Source organism: Pseudorca crassidens, chromosome 3, assembly GCF_039906515.1.
Source record: "Pseudorca crassidens isolate mPseCra1 chromosome 3, mPseCra1.hap1, whole genome shotgun sequence".
Classification (NCBI taxonomy): domain Eukaryota; kingdom Metazoa; phylum Chordata; class Mammalia; order Artiodactyla; family Delphinidae; genus Pseudorca; species Pseudorca crassidens.
In genome coordinates this window covers 135557466-135579977 of record NC_090298.1, presented here as the reverse complement: position 1 = coordinate 135579977, position 22512 = coordinate 135557466, and the positions used below count along the sequence as shown (strand labels likewise).

Sequence of the window (22512 nt, the reverse complement as noted above, 5' to 3'; positions counted from 1 at the left end):
TTAGGATGGGAGAGCACCTTGAAAAGTCAAAAGTGGCCTGCTAGGTTTGCTAACAATGGGAATAATGAGTGTCCATCGAGGAGGGTGTGGTGTCTGGTGGGAGCCCTGGCAGAAACTAGCATCGGGTGACCTCATAGAGGGTCATTCTGAAGGGGGGCCCTGCTCCATGGAGAATGCAGGGTGGTGGAGGATGCTTCCTGGAGGCTTGGGAAGGATGCACGTGGCCTCCAGGGAAGATAAGCCCAGAGGACCCTGACACTGCTCTTCATGCAACCTCCTGGACCTTGAGGCCAGAGGTCTCAGACAAAATGACAGAGATCGTGGCCAGAACGGAGGACAAGCCTGGTGTGATGTGGCCACAAGAATGGTGGCCCTGTTCCCTCGTGGCCCTGCCGCCATTAGTGTAGTGACAAGGGGGTCTGTAGTTCTGTCTTTGGATAGAGGCCAGTAGCCCCAATAAATCTTTGGGGAGCAAAGAGCAGAGCCCCTGCAGCAGGGACGGCTGGCAGCTTCCTTGTCCCTGCTGAGCCGTCTCTGATTCACACCACAGGCTCTCTCATGAGCTCATCAGGAAGTCTGGGCTAAAGCTCAGTAAGTTCCGCACCTCCAACAACCAGAGCTGGGTGCTGGTCAACGGGGTGCCCAGCGCGTGGGGGAGGTACAGGCCTACCCGCGTCCGCTGGGCTATCAGGTCAGGGCAAGTGAGGAGTGGAAGACGGCAGAACAGCTCTTCCTAGAATCACTGCCGGGGAGTATGAACATACCAAACTCTCGGACCCCGCCCAGCCTCACTCTGCCACGGTGGCGCCAGGTTTCCCGCTTTGTCCGTACTATTCACAGTGGCCTCGTAGGCCTACAGAAATGTGTCCAATACCAACAAGGAGGTAGACTTCCCACCTCTGTAACTCCCAGGTTGGTGGGGGAGCTCTGGCCCCTAACTTTACAGCCCCGTAATCTGTCCAATAGTTAAGTGTCCACCTTCGGGACATTCAGACTAGTTGTGGGACAAAGTCCTTGAACCCAGGAGAGAACATATATAAACCAACCTTTGACGTACACACAAGTAGAAGCATGAGTGAGGGAGTGGGAACATCGGGGGCTGGACCAGGCTGAGGTGAGTGCCTGTGTGGGGTGGGGTTTTGTTCTCACTGAATGCCCCTCCTTCCTCCATGCCCAGGTGGTGGAGGAGCTGAAAAGCAGTAGCTGCAGCCAGGTGCTGGAGAAGTACGACTCCTTCTCCATCAGGGTCAGTCCTGGGACCCACTTCCTGCTGCCCACAGCCCACCCTGTCACAATCTATGGAAACCACGGCAGGACCACCCACCCTCTTTCCAGCTTGTAGCAGGAGAAACATGTTAACCCTTGACCCACCCTCCCCAGCAGGCAGCCAGAGGGAGCCTGTGCACAGACCCTGCCCCTGGGCATAGTCCCGTCTGTGGCTCAGGGCTGCCCAAGATGGAGAGGGGGTCTTTCCTCACCCACCTACTCCAACCTCTTGCTTTTTCGTACTCAGCCAAGCACACCCTCAAGGCCTTGGCATTGGCCGTTCCCTCTGCCTGGAATGCTCTTCCTGCAGATATCACACGGCTTGCCCCTCAACCTTCTTCAGGTCATGGCTCAAGTGTCCACTTTGAACTGAGGTTCCTCCCATCTGGCACCCTCCCATCTTCTTTTCTCTGCAATATTTTCCACCCTAATGCTTATCACACTGTAGTGAATATTTTACTTGTTTAATTTGTTTATGGTCTGCTTCCCCTGCTAGAATGTAAGCTCCTGGACGACAATGGTGGTGGGAGGGAGGGGAAGGAAGGGGGGGAAGGGAAACAGGGTGGGGGAGGGAAGGAAAAAGGGAGGAGAGGTACAGGGCTTGGAGAATAAGTCAAGCTAGAGAAGATTCTCAGTTGCCCACCCCTACCCCCCACCTTCCACACATCCCATGCACAGAGGTAGGGAACCTACCACCCTCTCTGGATTCTGGTTGTCTTCACTGCAGATCTTGAAGCGTGCCTCCGGGAACTTTGTGATGTTGTTTTTCCTGGGATGGTGGGGCCCTGCCGCCTTGTCTCTGGTTTAAACATGCATTTTTTTTTTTTTGTTTCTTTTTGCGGTACATGGGCCTCTCACTGTTGTGGACTCTCTTGTTGCGGAGCGCAGGCTCAGCGGCCATGGCTCACGGGCCTAGCCGCTCCGCGGCATGTGGGATCTTCCCAGACCGGGGCACGAACCCGTGTCCCCTGCATCGGCAGGCGGACTCTCAATCACTGCGCCACCAGGGAAGCCCTAAACATGCATGTTTGATAGAGGTTTTTGCCCAGGTTAAGGCGAGACCAGCCATGCCCTGTCATCCTGGCAGTCCCTGTCAGGACTGCCCCCCGAGTGCCCAGCCTCCAGGGCTGCTGCACTGGTGACAAGGGTACCAGATCATCCCTGGACACCCCTCAGCCCTCGGCAAGCTGAACAGTTGGTCACCCTAACAGGTGAAGCCCTCCTGGCCAGTTCTGTTGTGTGAACTCTGGCCTTGCTTGGGAGAAAGGAGCAGGGATGAAGCATAGGGCACAATCCTCAATGGGCACTTCCACAGGGAGAACTTCAGGGTCGCTTGCTGGTGGGCTAGCCAGGACCACAGTGTGATGGTGGGGGATGAGGGCAGGGTGAGAAAAATTACTCAGTACCTAGATTCCTCCAGATCAGTGTAAGCAGCCCAACATACTTGCAGTTGACAGGAAGACTGGGCCTCAGTTCCCCCACCTGTAAAACAGGGATAATAAGCTACTTCTTAGGATTATGTGAGGCTCGTACAAGTGAAGGGCTCATCAGAGGGTGTGTATGTGGGAAGTAGCACTGAAAGTTAGCTGTTTTCCTGTTATTAGGACAAAGGAGAGCATTTTGAGACTGTCAGAGCCTAGTACAAGTAGACCCATGGCAGCCCCAAGGGGCCCGGCCTTTCCACTCTGTCTAATTCTGTTTCTGCCTGTCCCTGGACGCAAAGCAAGGGTTCTCATGTTGGCTTCCAGACGATCTGACTCCCCTGCCTTCTCTCCTTGCACGTGGTCGGCTGGTTGCAGGGATACCTGATTAAGGCAGGGAACCTGAGCCAGGGGGCCGTGCAGATGACTGGGGACCTGCCGAATGCAGATGTTGGCTACTACGAGGCCTTCTTGGAGACCCTGCATGCCATCATCTCCCTCTTCCAGGAGCCTCAGTGGGAAATGGGGTGGAGAAATGGGAAAATGGGCATGGGTTAGCCAATTACTAACCAGGACAGTGGTCGAAAGAAAGTTCAGATAAATCTGGTGGAAAATCCCAAAAGAAATGGGGAAGAGGGGAAAGCAGGGGTTTCCAAACTCCAATGAGCCTCAGAATCAGTAGGGGTCTTGTTAAACACAGAAGGTTGAGCCCCACTCTGAGTCTCTGATTCAGTAGATCTGGGCTAGGACCAGAGAACATGCATTTCTGACATGTTTCAAGGTCTGCTGCTGCTTTCTGTCTTTCTGTCTAGGATCCCCACTTTAAGAACCTCTGGCTAAGAGGCAGTCACATCAGGAAGCTACAGATCTACTTTGCTCTGGGCCTCACCTGCTCTCTGGTTACAGAGATGAAGGTCCTTACAAGGGCTCTCACTGTCTTTCATCCCAGGAAGATGTATCAGGGGTGCTAACTCCAGACCCCAACCACCAAACCCCTGGTGGCTGTCAGGATGGTCTGGGGCCACAAAGATAAAATAGACCGGAATTCACTCTCCCTCAGGGTTCTGTGACCCAATTCCTGCCAAAAAAGGCTACAGATATTCGCGAGAGGGCAACAGACCCTGCAAGCCTTCAGTGGCCAAGGGGACTGGCTCAGTTATTTGAGCATCCGGTCTTCTTCTTTTCCCAATAACATCTTCTCCCTTCCTCCCAGAATTTTTTTCAGGGTAAATACATTTATATTCAGGCCAGGGACTGTCCTAAAGGGAAAATGGAAGGAAGAGGAGGGTCTAAGGCAGGCCGAGTGGGGTGACCACTTGAGGAGGCGGGGGGTGGGGTGTGTGTGTGACTGCGAGCCAGGCATGATGCATGTTTCAAGCCTGAGGCTATGGCAAGGGGCTGTACCTGCCCAGAGGGAATGCATTTTTCTGATTTGTCAGCCCCAAAATCACACCTATCTCTAGTTCCCTGGAGCTAAGAGCCACGCTACCCGGCATGCCCTCCTTCTGCCAATGGCTTACCTCCCTAGCACACAGGCTAGAGCAGGTCCATTAGCGGGCTCAGCCTCTGTACAGTCCAAATGGCCCATCCTCTGCCTGGCCTTGTCCATCAACCTGCTTCCCTGTCTCTCCCTTGCCTGCTCACTCTCAGGTTTGATGAAATCGCTGGGGGCTTTGACCAGCTCCCCCAGGCCCCGCATGCTGCCCTCTTGCCCGGGACGGTCCAGCTCCACTCGTCAGCAGAGGAGGTTGAGTCGTACGGAGACCACATCCACATCACCTACCGAATGCCTGACCCTCTGCAGACCAGGGCACGTCTGACCGCCAATTACCTGATTTTAGCCACCACAGCCAAGGCTGCCTGACTCCTCTGTTTCAGGCCACCTGTCTCCCATGGCAACTAGGACGCACTGCGATCCGTCCACTACAGCAGTGCCAGCAAAGTGATCCTGACCTGCACGCAGCATTTCTGGGAGCACAAAGGCATCTTAGGGGGAAAGTCCAGCACCGACCAGCCTTCTCTTCATCTTCTATGCCAACCACATCTTCCCCAACGGAACAGGGGTCATCCTGGCCTCCTATACCCTGGACGATGACTCCTATTTCTTCGCTGTCATGGACGTGCCCGGGCAATTGATATTGTCCTGGACGACCTGGCAGTAGTCCATGATCTCCCCAAGGAGGAGGTGTGGGCCCTGTGCCCCTATTCCACGGTCAAGCATTGGAGCCAGGACCCCTACTCCATGGGCGGCTTTGCCTCCTTCACTCCCCACCAATATGTGAACTATGCCCAGGAACTCTGCAAGCCAGAAGGACAGGTCCACTTTGCTGGGGAGCACGCAACCCCGCCCCCCAGCTGGATTGACACAGCAATCAAATCAGGGCTCAGGGCAGCACAGAACATCCAAGAGGCTGTGGGCATGGCTTTGACCAAGGACCCCAGAGACCCAAAAGAACCCCACTCCAAAATGGGGCTATAGCTACACCTGAAACACAATACCGTAAATCAACGATACTTCAATTAAAAAGAAAATGGAGCTATAGCCAACTTTACGACAGCAGGAATTGGAGTAACTCTGGTCACCATGGTCCATCAGGAAAAGTCTCAAAATCCACTCTCTCACTTTATCTCCACCTTTTTCCAAAGACGCCAACCAAGATGTGCCACATAAGGCCAAGGAACAGAGTCCATCTAATATTTGGCCACCATGACCTTGGATTTATTGGCAATGTCTCAACAACAACAACGTGTGATATAGTGATTAAAACAGTAAAGCATTCGTTAAGTTTAAGGCTATCACTAAGTGTTTTACCTACATTCTGGGTGGCATCTAAATAATTATAGAATTGAGTGCTGAGAGTTAGGGAGGGCTTTGATTGCCAAGGACCTTGTCTGGGGTCCTTGGCTCCTCTGTTATTCCTTTAATCTGAGTCTAGTCCTACCTCCCCTCCCCATGTCTACTCCTCCATCTCCCATGACTGTGAATTTTAAGAGAAGTTGGGAACTTAGATGGAGGCAACCTTGTGGCCAGCAACATGCTCAATGCTTTTCCACGTTATTAAAGCAAACCCCAGTGTACATATTCTAGTATTACTCCATTTTACAGATGAGGAAAACTGATTTTTCCAAGAGGTTAAATAACTTGCCTGTGGTCACAAATGCTGGTCCAGAGGGATCAAAACCTAAGTCATCTAACCCCAAATCTTCTTGCTTCTACACTCAGTGGCTCTGTCTTATTCTCTTTTTGTATTCCTGAAACAACAATTCACATTGTTGACATTCAGCAATGAATATGTTGAATGCTCGAGTGATAGAAGTTCTCAGAATGCACAGCATCAAACTGCATGGTCTGTCCTCCATCCTTTTCCTATCCCCCTGGATCTTCTTTGCCTGGCAGCGCTGAGGGGTGAGGAGGCGACAGATGGAGTCAATACTGATGAGAACTTTCAGGCAGACAGATGCATGAGGTCTAAAGAGGCCCATGATTTGGCAGTGACCTGGCCTGAATTATGTCCCTAAAGGACCTCTTGGAGGTATGAGTAATCACCCAGAGGGTCACAAGAAGGGGCCAGGTGACTATGAGGTTAAAGGACAGTTCATCACCAAAGGCAAAAAGGTACCTTCAGAACCAGCTGAGAAAGTGCCATTCTCTTTAGAGTCTGAGGCTAGGACAGAACAACACAGTTTCCAAGAACCCTCCTCCAGCTGGGAGGGTCTGGGATCTTATCCTACTTGTAAGCTAACAAGTTAGCTTGCCACAGTTTCATGGATGCTGGCAGAAGACTCATGGGTCAGAGGCAAAGGATTTTATTACTCATGCACAGCAAGTAGCATGAGCACCCCAAGCCACCAAGTCCCAATGGGGGCAATGCAGAGGTACCCAGGTAGACACCATGCATTGAGTGGCGTTGCACTGCAGCTGAGGAACACTGAACTCAGAAAATTGACCAGTTGTATAGAAAGCAGTAAGCATTTGTGGGCGGTGAGTAGGAGGTGGGGGAGGAGGCATTATCTCATCCCTCAACGTTGCTCACTAAAACACAGCTCTGAGAAACAGCCCGAGCAAAGAGCAGTCAGGGCCTTGCATTTTAAGCATATCCAACAGGAATGTGCAGAGACACTCAGGCCTCATTGGTGATTGACTTTCCCAACATTGACGGACCCATACCTCAACCACTTCCCTACATAGTGTGGCTTCTATCTCCTTCCTCGTGTTCACCTCCATAGGGGCTGGCACCCCCACTCTCACTGAGTCCCCAGTCTATCTCACTGCACACATGAAGTTCACATGGATTAAACAACCACTCTGACAGTGGCTCTGAAATCTGGTGAATCAGACCCAAATCCTGCCTTTGGTGAACTTGGAGACAAGCTTAGGGACTGTCTTATTCCATAAGGGCTGCTATAACAAAAATATAATAAACTGAGTGGCTTATAAACAACAGATATTTATTTCTTATAATCTTGGAGTCTAGAAAATCCAAGATTAAGGTGCCAGCAGATTCAGCAGATTTGGGCCTGCCTACTGGGAGCCCAGTTTCTTGCTGTGTCCTCACACAGTGGCAGGAGCAAGGGAGTTCTCTGGGGTCTCTTTTATAAGGGCACTAATGACATTCATGAGGGCTCAACCCTCATGAACTAATCACCTCCCAAATCGCCACCTCTGACTATCATCATATTGGGGATTAGGTTTCAACATAAGAATTTGGCGGGGCAACAAAAACGTTCAGTCCATAGCAGGGACTATGACACATGTTCAAATAAGTGTGACAAGTGACAGATGATGGTTTGTCAGAAATAAAATAGGAAAAACCTTGGGATTCCAGAGGTGGGCTTCTTCCTGGATTATATCTGCTGAAGGCTGATGTCATCCATTATGTAGGGAGCATGTAACAATCAAGATACAGAGCTATTTCATCAACACAAAGATCTCCCTCTTGCTATGCCTCTGTAGTCACCTCCACCCCACTCCCTACCCCCCAATAAACACAATCCCTAGCAACAACTAATCTGTTTTCAGTCACTATAATTTTATCATTTATAGAATCTTATATAAATAGAATCATGCAGTATGTGACCTTTTGAGATTGACTTTTTCACTCTACATAATTCCCTGAGGTATATCCAAGTTGTATCTTGCATCGATAGTTTATTTGTTGTTAGTGCTGAGTAGCATTCTGTGGTATGGTGGTACCACCATTTGTTTAACCATTCACCTATTGAAGGGCATTTCAGTTGTTCCCTGTTTCCCTGTCTTTTGGCTGTTACAAATAAGGGTGCCAAGAACATTTGTGTACAGGTTTTTCTGTGAATATCAGCTTTCACTGCTCTGGGATAAAGGCCTAAGTATGTAATTGTTGGGTCATATGGTAAGTTCATGTTTAGTTTTGTAAAATATTGCCAGACTCTTTCCTAAATGGCTATACCATTTACATTCCCACTAACAATGAATAAGTGACCTACTTTCTCTTCATCATCGCTAGCACTTGGTGTTATCACTGCTTTTTATTTTAGCTATTCTGAAAAGTTTGTGGTGATATCTCGTTGTGATTTTAATTTGCACTTCAATAACGTTGAACATAAATGTCTTGTCATGTCATTGGCTCATTTTCTAATTGGATTGTTTGCTTTTTTACCATTGAGTTTTGAGAGTTCTCTATTATATCCTAGATATAAGCCCTTTGTCAGATATGTCGTTTGCAAATTTTTTTTCCTGTTTGTTGCTTGTCTTTACATCCTCTTAACAAGGTCTTTTGCAGAATAAGTTTTTCATTTTGATGAGGTCCAATTTAATATTTTCTTTTGTGGATCATGTTTTTATTGTCATTTCTAAGAACTCTTCACTAAGCCCTAGGTCCTAAACGTTTTCTCTTGTTTTCTTATAAAGTTTTTATAGTTTTATGTGTTACATTTAAATCTATGACTCATTTTGAGTTGATTTTTGTGTAAGGTGTGAGCAATTTTTCAAATAAGTTGTATTATTCTTCTACTAATAAGTTTTATATACTCATGGTAGAAAAATCAGCAAATGCATGACATTACAGCAAAGAAAATTTAAATTTTTCATAATCCTACCACGTACAGAAAATCAGTTACATTTAGATGTATGTCTTCCCAGCTTTTAAAAAATCCTTTGTTTTTTATTTTTAGATTCCTTCCCATTCCTTTTGAAGATGAGGGAAGATTTCAAAATGAAACTTAAAGGTTAGATGGATTTTCATTCTCTTTCGTCTTCATCCTTTGATTGGCCAGTTTTATAGATGAGAAAACTAAAGCTTAGAGAGGATAGACATCTTGCCTTCTGAAAAGTCCAGTCAGAACTTGAACTCAGCTCAACCTGACCACCAGCCATCATTCACCATGCTATACTCCACACAAGGCTAGATTACAAAAAAAGCCATCTGTAGCACACAGAAAAGCAGAGGCAAAATTATTTGTCCAAGGCCTGGGGTCGTTTGGCAAGCCCGCTTGTAACTAATATGGAGGTAGAATATATCCTAACAGCTCTGGCCTGGAGGGCTAAAAAAGGTACCCAGGGAGAAATGAATACTTTGAAAAACAACAAATTAAGCATAGAGGGTCAAAATATTATACAACTATTAAGATAGAACTTAAGTGTGACCAGTGTTTTTATTATTAAAATAGATTATTTTCCGCAGGTGTCACAATAGAAAAATGGGCAGTGAAAATTTCTAGAATAAAAACGTTTAAAAAGCAGCTATAAAAGATATTTTGGGAACAATTAGGGGAAATTTGCACGTGCACTGGTATCTGATGATGACAAGTTAACGTTAATTTTCTCAGGTGTGACATGGAGTAGTGTAATACTGTCTGCAACTTTCAAATGGGTGGGAGGCTGGGGAAGCTCTATCTGTCTAGAGAGAAAGAGAAAATGTGGCAAAATATTAACCTATGTCGTATGTAGGTAGAAAGAACACCGGTGTTCGTTGGGTCATTGTTTTAATTATTTCAATTTACTTTCAAAATAAAAAGGTAGATGTTGGGGTGGGAGAGAATCTCCTGACTTCTTTTCATAGCAAAACTTGTCTGAGCCATTGTGAGGAGCTAAGACCTTCCTGAGTCCCCCTCTAGGTGACATCTGCCATTCTAATGGTAGTTTGGGCATTCGGGGAGATTTTTTTTAACCCTGGGCATTGGAAGACTGGCACTTGTGGCAGCACCAGTGTTTTCTTTTGGGATCATTTAGTGCTGTCCACAATGTTCTTCCCTTCCTAATTAAGGTATCGTAGGTATAGGACAATGATTCACACACAGCTAGCACCCGTTAACCAGAGTAACTCTCACCTCTGGTAATTCCTTTCTCCCAAAATGAAAGCAAATACTGTATCTTTGAGGTTTAGTTGAAACAAAAACAGAGCCTTCCCTGACCGGGAATCGAACCCGGGCCGCGGCGGTGAGAGCGCCGAATCCTAACCACTAGACCACCAGGGAGCACATGAGAGCTGCTTCTACATCGAGCTAGACTAAGTGTAGAAGGTGTGACGTAAACTGGGTTCGTGACTATGATTACATGAACCTCGGGTACTTACACCGCCTCCCTCTTCCACCTAGACAGTCTCTCGGCCACTGTAAATCCGAGAAAACAGGCAGTGGAGAACAGCAGGAACGGTAAAGTCTGAATATGGCCGCCTTCTCAGAAAACAGGAAAAAAAAAAAAAAAAAAAACCACGCCAGTAGCACGGGGTAAATGCGCTTACGTATGTTAGCCAGCTTAGCCAAAAGTAGTAAAAGAACGCCTGTCAGAAGTGGGATTCGAACCCACGCCTCCATTCGGAGACCAGAATGCCCACAGGGAAGGTACACACCTTGAGTCTGGCGCCTTAGACCACTCGGCCATCCTGACACGCTGTAAGCTGTTTACTCGTAGAGAGCCTGCTTCCTGCGGCAGTCTGCTGCGCGGCTCCGGCTCACGGTCCGGGCGGGCTGTTGCTGGATCCGCCCGGCCAGGGCGAAGGAGAACCGCCCGCTGGGCGCCGGCCGCCAGCCGCGGAGCTCTTTGAGGACACCGAGCACTCTGGAGTGCCCAACCTCGCTCTCCCGAGTGCCCAACCTCGCTCTCCCGGGCGAAGCCAGAAATCGAGCCGGATCTCCAGAAGCAAGGACAATCCCTCTAGAAAACCAGAGGGGTTAGTGACCACCCGGCCCAGCAAAGGAGGGAAACTATAGCAGCAAAGACAAAGAGAAAGCGCCAGGATGCAGCCCACCCGGGCTACCCGCCACTGCCAGATCCCGGGTTCCCGCCGCACATTCCTGGCCCTAGCTTCGAAAACTGGCTAGACGAGTGAATACAAAGAAAGCACTGGAATTGCCACAGAGTAAGCGACAGTGATTACTGTTGTTATTTCAAAATTATTAGGGCTTTCTGCCTTATTGTCCCTGGCATACCCATCCTCTTAAGGTGCACCCCTCTTCCTCTGCCAAGTCCCCCAGCCGTGGTTAGAGATAATGGGGAGATCAGTGTTCAAGAAAAAAAAATTCATTCATGACACTTGTCAAAGCACTGTAAGGAAGACTTTATTCAAGGGGGGAGTTAGCAAGATATGTGTAGGTACCACTGCACCAGGGTCTTGCAGTAGGGGAGGAGAGATTAGACTCAGCTCTGAGTACAACAAGAGAGAGTGGAAATTTATAGCCAAAGAGAGAGGTTGGGAGGGCGTCATTGGATGGAAAATTACTAAGGGGGGGATTCTGTACAAACCGATCTAACAGGGTTCTTGCTGAAGGTAGGCCAGAATATCAGATATCACCTGGCAGATGGTAGAGGACAAGGAGCCCCATTATATATTCAGGGTGATCATATATCAAGGATGGGGCATTCTGGTTAAACATATTTAGCAGGATTCTTGCTAAAAATGGACATTGTAGAGAGAACATGGAAGTCCGAAAGACAGGCCTAGTTTAAAAAGAGTTCAGGGGAGCAGTCAACAAAAGAGTGCAAAGATAACAAGAGTGCTTTAACATCAAATGGAAAGACCCTACTCCTGTGCTCCAGACCACATACCATTCACTCACTCACTCATTCATTTGTTCATTGAGTCGTTATTGATATAGCAGGGAACGAAGTCCCTGCCCTGGCAAGCTGACTGCCGGTGAAGGGCACAGTCAGCACAAACAAACATACAGGCTGTAAGGACAAAACAAAAGCAGGGCAATGAGATGGTGGAGGTCTATTTTTAGACCGGCTTGATCAAGTAAGACCTCACTGCAGTGACTTTTTCTAAAAATAATTTTCGAAAAGTAAAACACATGACTCCCATGCAAATATATGAATGATGCCCATGTATCAAGATTTTACTCAACTCATTAACGAGGGGCTCTGTAAGATGCTATAACCAATTCAAAGGATATTTTGAAGACATCATTTTTTTTAATTTTTTTTATGGCTGCGCTGGGTCTTCGTTGCTGCACGCAGGCTTCCTCTAGTTGCAGTGAGCAGGGGCTACTCTTCGTTGCATTGCGCTGGCCTCTAATTGCAGTGACCTCTCCCGTTGGGGAGCACGGGCTCTAGGCGTATGGGCTTCAGCAGTTGTGGCTCGTGGGCTCAGTAGCTGTGGCTCATGGGTTCTAGAGCGCAGGCTCAGCAGTTGTGGCGCACGGCCTAGTTGCTCGGCGGCATGTGGGATCCTCCCAGACCAGTGCTCGAACCCGTGTCCCCTCATATTGGCAGGCAGACTCCCAACCACTGTGCCACCAGGGAAGTCCCCATTATTCTTTTAATAGTCAGCCAAAGGAATGTTGAAAAGAGATTGCTAACTGATGGAAGATAGGTTAATATATTAAGGGTATAATAAACTGTGATGTTTAAGGTATGGTCACTACTTTGGGGTTGTTTTTTTCCACCAGAGATAAATCAGGTGCATCTCTTGACAAATTTTATTTGTATTGCTATAAATAGGAATCTTTGGCCTTGCACTCAGACAGAAACCATTTGCATTACTATCGGTTTTCTACAAGTTAATTTCTACCCATATGGAATTGTGAAATAAAGTCAGTAGAAGCCAATCAAAGGTGCACATGGAATCAGATAATCCCCAAAAGATCTGCTAGACAATGCTAAGCTGTAAGGACACCTAGTATCCAAGAGAATCAGAGCTGAATAACAGTTAAAGCATTAAAAACATATTTTATCCAGGAACTATTGCAATAGGGGAAAAGAGACCTTATATAATAGAACTGGGCTCAATTCCAAATACAGCAAGGAAAAGTGGGGATTTCTGGCTAAGGAGCACGGTGGGGTCTCTGGATGGAAAATGGCTGAGAAGAGACATCAAGAGTAGAGAGATTCTTGCTAAACTGATTTAATAGGATTCCTGCAGGCCTGGGTTATCAGATATCACCTGGAGAATGGTGGGGATGAGGAATTTGATTAGCTGTGGAGGGTGATCAGGTATCAAAGGTGGGGGGATCCTCACTAGACTAACTAGCAGGATTCTTATTAAAACTAGACTCTACAAGGCAGGACATGGAAGCGCAAGATCAAGGCCTAGTTGAAAAGAGGGCTCAGAGGAGCCTGACTAAATTTTGGTCAAAGAGGGAACTTTTGTCACACTAATAATCTCTTTTCTACTTTCAAGTTTTAGATAATCATTTCTTTCACATTGGAGCCTTAACTGAAGGGAGGACATAAGCACTGAGAGAAGGGGAGGGATATTTTCCCTCCCCTGACAATAATATCCTAATTTCTCTGGTGGTCTACTTGGCCTTCAGGAACGTCTGACCAGCCTGACCTTACCTCACAGTATCCCATGTACCCCAGTGAGCTAGCTGCTTTTTCCTCAACATGCTTGATCTGCCTTCATTCCTTCTAGCTCACCCAGAAAATCCTCTGAGACCCTGGAGGGCAAGGACCAGGGATACACCAGAGAAGAAAACAAAATGTCTGAGCTCAAGAAGCTCACATTCCAGCAAAGAAAGATGGAAAATAAACAAAATAATTATATGTGGGGAGTGATAAGTACCGTGAAGAAAAATAGAGAAAGAAGGGTAGAGAGAGATGTAAGTGGTTCAGAAGGCCTCTCAGGATGTGGCTTTTGAGCAGACATTTGAAGAGAGTCAGGGAGCAACCAGATAGAATATCTGTGGAGAGAGAGAACAGATGCAAAGGCCAGAAAGGAGTGCAAAACAGACAATGTGGCTGGAACTGAATGAGAGGGCCTGGTGCCAGGCTGAGTGAAGAGGAGAGCTGAGGTTTGGTAAGATATGGCCTGCTTTCCAAGGATCCTCTGCCTGCTATATGGAGAGTGGACCGCAGAGTGCATGAATGAAGCAGGGAGAAGAGTTGAGAGGCTAGTGCAAACTCCCTCGGATGGACGAGGGGAACAGCAGGCCAGATGGTGAGAGATAGTTGAATTCTGGATATATTTCTAAGATGGAGCCAATAAGATTTGTTGATGCACAAGAAGTAAAGAAGTGGCGTGTACCTAGAGGAATTTGGGCCTGAGCAATTGGCTAATAGGGAAGGCAGGGAGGAGGCAGACTGTGGAGGAGGGAGAGTATTGATTTTGATCTTCAAGTTTAAGATGCCTGTTAGTCATCACTAATCATTAGAGAAATGCAAATCAAAACTACAATGAGGTATCACCTCACACCAGTTAGAATGGGCATCATCAGAAAATCTACAAACAACAAATGCTGGAGAGGGTGTAGAGAAAAGGGAACCCTCTTGCACTGTTGGTGGGAATGTAAATTGATACAGCCACTATGGAGAACAGTATGGAGGTTCCTTAAAAATCCAAAAATAGATCTACCATATGACCCAGCAATCCCACTACTGGGCATATACCCTAAGAAAACCATAATTCAAAAAGACCCATGCACCCCAATGTTCATTGCAGCACTATTTACAAGAGCCAGGACATGGAAGCAACCTAAGTGTCCATCGACAGACAGATGGATAAAGAAGATGTGGTACATATATATACAATGGAATATTACTCAGCCATAAAAAGGAACGAAATTGGGTCATTTGTAGAGACATGGATGGATCTAGAGAGTGTCATACAGAGTGAAGTAAGTCAGAAAGAGAAAAACAAATATCGTATATTAATGCATATATGTGGAACCTAGAAAAATGGTGCAGATGAACTGGTTTGCAGGGCAGAAATAGAGACACAGATGTAGAGAACAAATGTATGAACACCAAGGGGGGAAAGTGGCAGGGGGTGGGCAGGTGGTGTGATGAATTGGGAGATTGGGATTGACATTTATACACTAATATGCATAAAATGGATAACTAATAAAAACCTGCTGTATAAAAAAATAAATAAAATTAAATTAAAAAAAATTTTAAATGCCTGTTAGAGGAGTCAAGTAGCAGATAGATACAAGCATCTGGAGTACAGTGGGAGATATGAAGTGGAAGGTCATTGGCCAATAAATTGTATTTACTTGTATCCCTGCCATAAAACAGGGAATTCGCTGGCAGTCCAGTGGTTAGGACACCGCTCTCCCACTTCAGGGGACACGGGTTCGATCCCTGGTCGGGGAAATAAGGTCCCGCGTGCCGCCTGGGGCAAAAAAAAAAAAAAAGGCATAAAACAGGATGAGCTCACCTAGAAAGTGGGTATAGAGGCCAAAGACTGAGCCCTGGGACATTCCAATAAGTTGAGAAAGAGGAGGAAGCAGCATAGAAGGCTGAGAAAGAATGGCCAGTCGGAAAGAAAGAAGAAGAGAAGACTGTGGTGTTGTAGAAACCATGTGGAGAAAGAGGGTAGAGGAAAAGAAAAGTGATCAACCGTCCAATGCTGCTGAGGAGAGTAACTTGAGAACCCAGTGGAGCAGGGTTCTGGTGAGCTTGGAGGACAGACTGGAGGTGATGACAGTACATATTGATGCCCTTTGGGAGGTGCTCTGCCCTAAATGGCATCAGCAATACGGAATGCTAGCTGCAGGAGACCACAGAATCAAGGTTTGGGTTTGTTTGAAAACAGACATTACATGATGTGTTGTATTGATGGCAATGATCCTGTGTTGTTATACTTCTTAGCATTCTCTGGACCCCTCTGGCCGTGTGGTGAAGACTACTTCTCATGGTTTTTGTTTGTTTAAAAAAAAAAACTGAGGAGGGACTTCCCTGGTGGCACAGTGGTTAAGAATCCACCTACCAATGCAGGGCACATGGGTTCAAGCCCTGGTCTGGGAAGATCCCACATGCAGCGGAGCAACTAAGCCCCTGAGCCTGTGCTCTAGAGCCCACGAGCCACAACTACTGAAGCCAGCGCACCACAACTACTGAAGCCCATGTGCCTAGAGCCCGAGCTCCGCAAGAAGAGAAGTCACTGCAATGAAAAGCCTGCACTCCGCAACGAAGAGTAGTCCCCACTCGCCGCAACTAGAGAGAGCCCGCGCACAGCAACGAAGACCCAACACAGCCAAAAATAAATAAATACATTTATTTAAAAAAAACTGAGGAGAAATTGATATAACATAAAATTAACTATTCAAAGTAGCATTTAGTACATTCACTATGTTGTACAACCACTATCTCCAAAATATTTTCATTATCACAAAAGCATACCTTGTACCTGTTAAGCAGTTACTCCCTGTCTTAGTCAGCTTGGGCTCCTGTAATAAGATGCCATAGACTGGACGGCTTAATAAAAATTTATGTTCTCATGGTTCTGAGGGCCCCACCCTCATGAACTTGTCTTAACCTAATTAGCTCCCAAAGTCCCCATCTTAAAATACCATCGCATTGGGGAGTAGGGCTTCAACATGTAAATTTGGGGTGGCACAATTCAGTGGCCAGCACTCCCCATTCCTGCCTTCCTCTAGCCCCTGGCAACCACCAATCTTCTTTATATCTCTGTGAATATACCTATTCTGGACATTTCATATAAATGGAATATTATATACAATCTTCTGTGCAGGGCTTCTTTCACTTAGCTCACACACCAAGTAAGTGTGCCTCCATATTGTAGCATGTATCACTACTTCATTCCTTTTCATGGCTGAATAATATTTCATTGTATGGATATATCACAATTTGTCCATTGATAGACATTTGGGCAATTTTAGCTATTATGAATAGTGCTCCTATAAACTGATGTGTACATGTGTTTAAGTACCTGGTTTCAATTCTTTGGGTAAATACCTAGGAATAGAATTGCTGGGTTATTGGTAATTCTATTTTGGGTCATTAGAATCTATTTTCCACAGTTGTTGAACAATTTACATTCCCACTGACCATGTATGAGGATTCCAGTTTCTCCTATTCTCTCCCCAGCTGTTTTTTTTTTTTTTTTTTTTTTTTTTTTTGATTATAGCCACCCTCCTGGGTGACTCACTGTGGTTTTAATTTGCACTTCCCTAAAGACTAATATATTTTCATGTGTTTCTTGGCCATTTGTATGTATTCTTTGGAGAAATGGCTATTTCTTTGTCCATTTAAAAACTTGGGGTGTTTTTTTGTTATTCAGTTGTAAGAGTTCTTTGTATATTCTGGATACTAGACCTTTATTAGCTATATGACTTGCAAATATTTTTTCCATTCTGTAGGCTGTATTTTCATTCTTTTTTTTTTTTTTTTTTTTTTTTGTGGTACACGGGCCTCTCACTGTTGTGGCCTCTCCTGTTGCGGAGCACAGGCTCCGGGCGCGCAAGCTCAGCGGCCATGGCTCACGGGCCCAGCTGCTCCGCGGCATGTGGGATCTTCCCAGACCGGGGCACGAACCTGTGTCCCCTGCATTGGCAGGCGGACTCTCAACCACTGCGCCACCAGGGAAGCCCTTCATTCTTCATAATGTCCTTGATGCACAAATTTTTAAAATTTTGATTACGTGTAATTTATCTAGTTTCCTTTTGTTGCTCATGCTTTTGGTACCCTAAGAATCCATTCCCAAATTGGAGGTCATAAAGATTTATCCCTATTTTTCCTAATAGTTTTATTATTTTATCTCTTATATTTATGCTGTTGATCTATTTTGAGTTAATTTTTGTGTGTGGTATGAGGTAGGGGTCCAACTTCATTCTCTGCATGTGGATATCCAGCTGTCTTAACACCATTTGTTTAAGAGACTATTCTTTCCTCATCATTCAAAATCCATTGACCCTAGATATATGGGCTTATTTCTGGGCTCTCAAATCCATTCTAGTGGTCTATATGTCTATCTTTATTCTAGTAACACACTGTCTTGATAACTTTTTTTATAGTTTTGTAATAAGTTTTGAAATCAGGAAGTGTGAGTCCTCCAATTTTGTTCTTTTCTTCAAGATTGTTGAGGCTATTTGAGGGCCCTTGTAATTATAGATGCATTTGAGTATTGGCTTTTCCATTTCTGAAAAAAAAAAGCCATTGTAATTTTGTTACAGATTACATCACTTTGGGTAGTTTTGACTCTTAACAATATTGTGTTCCAGGCAATGAATATGGGGTATATTTCCATTTATTTATGTCTTTAATTTATTTCAGTAATGTTTTTTAGTTTTCAATGTAGAAATCTTTCACCTTTCTGGTTAAATTTATGCATAGGGGGCTTCCCTGGTGGTGCAGTGGTTGAGAGTCCGCCTGCCGATGCAGGGGACACGGGTTCGTGCCCCGGGCCCGTGAGCCATGGCCGCTGAGCCTGCAGGTCCGGAGCCTGTGCTCTGCAACGGAAGAGGCCACAACAGTGAGAGGCCCGAGTACCGCAAAAAAAAAAAAAAAATTATGCATAAGTATTTTATTCTGTGGGGGCTATTGTAAATGGAATTTTCTATTGTAAATGGAATTGCTGGTGTATAGAAACACAACTGAATTTTGTGTTTTGATCTTGTACTCTACAATTTTGCCAAACTAAACTTGTTTGTTAGTTCTAATTGTGTGTGTGTGTGTGTGTGTGTGTGTATTCATTGGGATTTTTAATATATAGGATCATGTCATCTGTGATGACAGAAAGTTTTACTTCTTCCTTTCCAATTTTGATACCTTCTCTTTCTTTATCTTGTCTAACTGCTTTGGCAAGAATTTCTTAGCACAATATTGAATAACAGTGGTGAAAGTGGACATTTTGTCTTGTTTCTGATCTTAGAGGGAAAACTTTCAGTCTTTCCCCATTGGCTATGCTGTTAGCTGTGGGGTTTTCATACATGCCCTTTATCATGTCACGGAAGTTCCTTCACAATGCTTTTATATTTTATTTTTCTTTTTCTGGCTGTGTTGGGTCTTCATTGCTACACGTGGGCTTTCTCTAGTTGCGGCGAGTGAGGGGCTACTCTCCGTTGCAGTGCATGGGCTTCTCATTGCGGTGGCTTCTCTTGTTGCAGAGCACGGGTTCTAGGCACACAAGCTTCAGTAGTTGCAGCACACAGGCTCAGTATCTTGTGGCTCATGGGCTCTAGAGTGCAGGCTCAGTAGTTGTGGTACACGGGCTTAGTTGTTCCGCCACATGTGGGATCTTCCCAGACCAGGGATCCAACCAGTGTTCCCTGCATTGGCAGGCAGATTCTTAATTACTGCACCACCAGGGAAGTCCCCCTCACAACGTTTTTAAATACATAAGACAAAATACATAGAGTTACAAAGGAAACTAATTATGTTGAAATTGTTATCAAAATACTAAAATTAATTTGTGCTATAGTAATATGTGTGCTTATTTATTAACACATTAAATAACGAGATATAGTAGCATTTTGAGTTAGTGATAAATATAACTGACATTCTGAAATATCTGCAACAACTGTAACATGGTATGAAAATATCTATGATTTTTATTTGTGACAGTAGGTCCTGCTAATACTACTGTAGTTTGTTGTCTCCATTGTTAATGGAAAGAGATGCTCAATTTTAGCTAGAGTTTAGTGAAGATAAAGATGTAAATTGTTTCCCATCCAAATTCATGGGCCCCTGAATTCTACCCACTGGAATCCCAAGTTAAGAACCTCTCAAGTTGGGAGAAAATTGGCGATAGAAAAGATGGACATGATTGGGATGGAGGTGTGGGGAAGCAGCAAGCTGTTGTGCCCAGGAAAGTATTGGCCTCAGATTTCCACATAAATGTTACAGGGACAGTAGCAAAGATTTCTTGCCAAGGGATTAAGACACAAGGAGAGGGGGCAAGGACATAAGGGTGAGCACTAGGGGAGTGACTACAATGGTAGAACCTGGACTGGAAGCTGGGCAAAGTGAGGAGGGAGGACAGAGGTGGAGTGGGTCAGTAACAAGGTGGCAGGCTGGAGTTCCAGTGGGGTCAAGAGTGGACCAGAGCAGCCCAGCGCAGCCCACCTGCCCACGCATGTGCCCGCCAGACCTGCAAACTTGTGCCACTGGCTGTGCCCGTCCCCGGGGAGCCCGAGTGCCCGCAGCCCGTGCCTCCCACCCATCTCCAGCCATGGCCATGTGGCTGACAGTGTCTTGGTGCTCTGGCCAGGTGTCAGGCCTGAGCCTCTGAGGTGGGAGAGCCGAGTTCAGGACATTGGTCCACCAGAGACCTCCTGGCCCCATGTAATATCAAAGAGCAAAAGCTCTCCCAGAGATCCCCATCTCAACGCTAAGACCCAGCTCTACTCAACGACCAGCAAGCTACAGTGCTGGACACCCTATGCCAAACAACTAGCAAGAGAGGAACACAACACCACCCATTAGCAGAGAGGCTGCCTAAAATCAAAATAAGTTCACAGACACCCCAAAACACACCACTGGACGTGGTCCTGCCTACCAGAAAGACAAGATCCAGCCTCATCCACCAGAACTCAGGCACTAGTCCCCTCCACCAGGAAGCCTACACAACCCAGTGAACCAACCTTAGCCACTGGGGGCAGACACCAAAAACAACGGGGACTACAAACCTGCAGCCTGCGAAACAGAGATCCCAAACACAGTAAGTTAAGCAAAAAGAGAAGACAGAAAAAAAACAGCAGATGAAGAAGCAAGGTAAAAACCCACCAGACCAGACAAAGGAAGAGGAAATAGGCAGTCTAACTGAAAAAGAATTCAGAGTAATGATAGTAAAAATGATCCAAAATCTTGGAAATAGAATGGACAAAATGCAAGAAACATTTAACAAGGACCTAGAAGAACTAAAGATGAAACAAACAATGATGAACAACACAATAAATGAAATGAAAAAGACTCTGGATGGGATCAATAGCAGAATAACTGAGGGAGAAGAATGAATGAGTGACCTGGAAGGTAAAACAATGGAAATAACTACCGCAGAGCAGAATAAAGAAAAAAGAATGAAAAGAATTGAGGACAGTCTCACAGACCTCTGGGACAATATTAAACACACCAGCATTCGAATTATAGGGGTCCAAGAAGAAGAAGAGAAAACAAAAGGGACTGAGAAAATACTTGAAGAGATTATAGTTGAAAATTTCCCTAATATGGGTAAGGAAATAGTCAATCAAGTCCAGGAAGCGCAGAGAGTCCCATACAGGATAAATCCAAGGAGAAACATGCCAAGACACATATTAAAAAAACTGTCAAAAATTAAATACAAAGAAAAAATATTAAAAGCAGCAAGGGCAAAGCAACAATTTACACAAAAGGGAATCTCCATAAGGTTAACAGCTGATCGTTCAGCAGAAACTCTGCAAGCCAGAAGGGAATGGCAGAACATACATAAAGTGATGAAAGGGAAAAACCTACAACCAAGATTACTCTACCCAGCAAGGATATCATTCAGATTCAAAACTAAAACCTTTACAGAGGAGCAAAAGCTAAGAAAATTCAGCAGCACCAAACCAGCTCTACAACAAAGGTTAAAGGAACTTCTCTAGACAGGAAACACAAGAGAAGGAAAAGACTTACAATAACAAACGCAAAACAATTAAGAAAATGGTAATAGGAACATACATATCAATAACTATTTTAAATGTAAATATATTAAAGGCTCCAAGCAAAAGACATGGACTGGCTGAATGGACACACAAACAAGACCTGTACATATGCTGTCTACAAGAGACCCACTTCAGACCTAGGGACACATACAGACTGAAAGTGAGGGGATGGAAAAAGATATTCCATGCAAATGGAAATCAAAAGAAAGCTGGAGTAGCAATTCTCATATGATACTAAATAGACTTTAAAATAAAGACTATTAAAAGAGACAAAGAAGGACACTACATAACGATCAAGGGGTCAAACGAAGAAGAAGATATAACAATTGTAAACATTTATGCACTCAACATAGGAGCACCGCAATACATAAGTAAATGCTAAGAGCCATAAAAGGGGAAATTGACAGTAACACAATATTAGTGGGGGACTTTAACACCCCACTTTCACCAATGGACTGATAATCCAAAGTGAAAATAAATAAGGAAACACAAGCTTTGAATGATACATTAAACAAGATGGACTTAATTGATATTTATAAGACATTCCATCCAAAAACATCAGATTACACTTTCTTGTCAAGTGCTCATGGGACATTCTCCAGGATAGGTCATATCTTGGGTCACTAATCAAGCATTGGTAAATTTAAGAAAATTGAAATCATATCAAGTATCTTTTCCTACCACAACACTATGAGACTAGATATCAATTTCAGGAAAAAATCTGTAAAAAATACAAACACATACAGGCTAAAAAATACACTACTAAATAATCAAGAGATTACTAAAGAAATCAAAGAGGAAATCAAAAAATACCTAGAAACAAATGACAATGAAAACACGATAACCGAAAAGTTATGGGACACAGCAAAAGCAGTTCTGAGAGGGAAGTTTATAGCAATACAATCCTACCTCAAGAAACAAGAAACATCTCAAATAAACAATCTAAACTTACACCTAAAGTAATTAGAGAAAGAAGAACAAAAAACCCCAAAGTTAGCAGAAGGAAAGATATCAAAAAGTTCAGATCAGAAATAAATGAAAAAGAAAT

At 45.1% G+C, this 22512-nt stretch overlaps 2 non-coding genes across 2 annotated transcripts; both read right to left on the bottom strand.

The window, feature by feature from the left end:
- Positions 1 to 10067: 10067 nt before the first annotated feature.
- TRNAE-CUC (transfer RNA glutamic acid (anticodon CUC)) lies at positions 10068 to 10139 on the bottom strand. The gene has a single exon. It is a non-coding gene; the product is annotated as a tRNA-Glu (tRNA).
- Positions 10140 to 10445: 306 nt separating this feature from the next.
- TRNAL-CAA (transfer RNA leucine (anticodon CAA)) lies at positions 10446 to 10551 on the bottom strand. Its single transcript has 2 exons — positions 10514 to 10551; positions 10446 to 10491 (listed from the first exon to the last, which is right to left on the bottom strand). It is a non-coding gene; the product is annotated as a tRNA-Leu (tRNA).
- Between the last annotated feature and the right edge of the window lie 11961 nt (positions 10552 to 22512).